The following is a 2,500-nucleotide window of genomic DNA, read 5'->3' as shown; positions in this document are numbered from 1 at the left end:
ATCCAAGTGCTAAACAGGCCCAACACTGCATAGCTTCCAAGATCAGATGAGATTGTTATTGTCCAGTTTGCTTTGGCTGTAGGTGCTCAAAAACATTAACTTTAGACCTCTTTTACTTCTTAACTCAGGTAAATTCATTGATAAGTTGAAAAAATGTAATGTAAAATGTAATAGAAAAGAATGTTATGGCTATATAAAATTACCTACAGCACCTGGTATTCCCAGGTGGTCTCCCGTCCAAGTACTAACCAGCCCCAACACTGCATAGCTTCCAAGATCAAACGAGATTGGGCATGTCCAGTGTGGTTTGGCTGTAGGTGCTCAAAAGCTTTAACTTTAGACCTCTATTACTTCTTAACTCAAGTAAATTCATTGATAAGTTGAAAAAATTAAATGTAAAATGTAATAGAATAGACTGTTATGGCAGTATAAAATTTCCTACAGCACCTGGGATTCCTAGGTGGTCTCCCATCCAAGTACTAACCAGGCCCAACACTGCATAGCTTCCAAGATCAGACGAGATTGGGCATGTCCAGTGTGGTTTGGCTGTAGGTGCTCAAAAACATTAACTTTAGACCTCTTTTACTTCTTAACTCAAGTAAATTCAATGATAAGTTGAAAAATGAAATGTAAAATGTAATAGAAAAGAATGTTTTGGCAGTATAAAATTACCTACAGCTCCTGGTATTCCCAGGTGGTCTCCCATCCAAGTACTAACCAGGCCCAACACTGCATAACTTCCAAGATGAGACGAGATTGGGCATGTCCAGTGTGGTTTGGCTGTAGGTGCCCAAAACCATTAACTTTAGACCTCTTTTACTTCTTAACTCAAGTAAATTCATTGAAAAGTTGAAAAAATTAAATGTAAAATGTAATAGAAAAGAAGGTTTTGGCTGTATAAAATTTCCTACAGCAACTGGTATTCTCAGGTGGTCTCCCATCCAAGTACAAACCAGGCCCAACACAGCAAAGCCTACAAGATCAGACGAGATTGGGCATGTCCAGTGTGGTTTGGCTGTAGGTGCTCAAAAGCATTAAATTTAGACCTCTATTACTTCTTAACTCAAGTAAATTCATTGATAAGTTGAAAAAATTAAATGTAAAATGTAATAGAAAAGAATGTTATGGCAGTATAAAATTACCTACAGCACCTGGTATTCCCAGGTGGTCTCCCTTCCAAGTACTAACCAGGCCCACCACTGCATAGCTTCCAAGATCAGACGAGATTGGGCATATCCAGTGTGCTTTGGCTGTAGGTGCTCAAAAACATTAACTTTAGACCTCTTTTACTTCTTAACTCAAGTAAATTCATTGATAAGTTGAAAAAATTAAATGTAAATTGTAATAGAAAAGAATGTTTTGGCTGTATAAAATTACCTACAGCACCTGGTATTCCCAGGTGGTCTCCCACCCAAGTAGTAACCAGGCCCAACACCGCATAGCTTCCAAGATCAGACGAGATTGGGCATGTCCAGTGCGGTTTGGCTGTAGGTGCTCAAAAACATTAACTTTAGACCTCTATTACTTCTTAACTCAAGTAAATTCATTGATAAGTTGAACAAATTAAATGTAAAATGTAATAGAAAAGAATGTTATGGCTGCATAAAATTACCTACAGCACCTGGTATTCCCTGGTGGTCTCCCATCCAAGTACTATCCAGGCCCAACACTGCATAGCTTCCAAGATCAGATGAGATTGGGCATGTCCAGTGTGGTTTGGCTGTAGATGCTCAAAAGCATTAACTTTAGACCTCTATTACTTCTTAACTCAAGAAAATTCATTGATAAGTTGAAAAAATTAAATGTAAAATGTAATAGAATAGACTGTTATGGCAGTATAAAATTACGTACAGCACCTGGGATTCCTAGGTGGTCTCCCATCCAAATACTAACCAGGCCCAACACTGCATAGCTTCCAAGATCAGACGAGATTGGGCATGTCCAGTGTGGTTTGGCTGTAGGTGCACAAAAACATTAACTTTAGACCTCTTTTACTTCTTAACTCAAGTAAATTCAATGATAAGTTGAAAAATGAAATGTAAAATGTAATAGAAAAGAATGTTTTGGCAGTATAAAATTACCTACAGCTCCTGGTATTCCCAGGTGGTCTCCCATCCAAGTACTAACCAGGCCCAACTATGCATAACTTCCAAGATGAGACGAGATTGGGCATGTCCAGTGTGGTTTGGCTGTAGGTGCCCAAAACCATTAACTTTAGACCTCTTTTACTTCTTAACTCAAGTAAATTCATTGATAAGTTGAAAAAATTAAATGTAAAAAGTAATAGAAAAGAAGGTTTTGGCTGTATAAAATTTCCTACAGCAACTGGTATTCTCAGGTGGTCTCCCATCCAAGTACAAACCAGGCTCAACACTGCATAGCTTCCAAGATCAGACGAGATTGGGCATGTCCAGTGTGCTTTGGCTGTAGGTGCTCAAAAACATTAACTTTAGACCTCTTTTACTTCTTAACTCATGTAAATTCATTGATAAGTTGAAAA

The 2,500-nt window shown here is 38.1% G+C and overlaps 9 pseudogenes; all 9 read right to left on the bottom strand.

Moving 5' to 3' along the window:
• Positions 1 to 200: 200 nt before the first annotated feature.
• On the bottom strand, positions 201 to 319 carry LOC148492532 (5S ribosomal RNA; annotated as a pseudogene).
• Positions 320 to 435: 116 nt separating this feature from the next.
• Positions 436 to 554, bottom strand: LOC148492531 (5S ribosomal RNA; annotated as a pseudogene).
• A 115-nt stretch (positions 555 to 669) lies between these two features.
• Positions 670 to 788, bottom strand: LOC148492530 (5S ribosomal RNA; annotated as a pseudogene).
• A 351-nt stretch (positions 789 to 1,139) lies between these two features.
• LOC148492529 (5S ribosomal RNA) lies at positions 1,140 to 1,258 on the bottom strand (annotated as a pseudogene).
• A 116-nt stretch (positions 1,259 to 1,374) lies between these two features.
• LOC148492528 (5S ribosomal RNA) lies at positions 1,375 to 1,493 on the bottom strand (annotated as a pseudogene).
• Positions 1,494 to 1,609: 116 nt separating this feature from the next.
• Positions 1,610 to 1,728, bottom strand: LOC148492527 (5S ribosomal RNA; annotated as a pseudogene).
• A 116-nt stretch (positions 1,729 to 1,844) lies between these two features.
• Positions 1,845 to 1,963, bottom strand: LOC148492526 (5S ribosomal RNA; annotated as a pseudogene).
• Positions 1,964 to 2,078: 115 nt separating this feature from the next.
• On the bottom strand, positions 2,079 to 2,197 carry LOC148492525 (5S ribosomal RNA; annotated as a pseudogene).
• A 116-nt stretch (positions 2,198 to 2,313) lies between these two features.
• Positions 2,314 to 2,432, bottom strand: LOC148492524 (5S ribosomal RNA; annotated as a pseudogene).
• Positions 2,433 to 2,500: the final 68 nt, after the last annotated feature.

This window comes from Taudactylus pleione, unplaced genomic scaffold (assembly GCF_031769625.1).
Source record: "Taudactylus pleione unplaced genomic scaffold, aTauple2 ptg000550l, whole genome shotgun sequence".
NCBI classification, from domain to species: Eukaryota; Metazoa; Chordata; class Amphibia; order Anura; family Myobatrachidae; genus Taudactylus; species Taudactylus pleione.
Note: the sequence above shows the minus strand (reverse complement) of the source record. Positions and strands in the feature narration are given on the sequence as shown.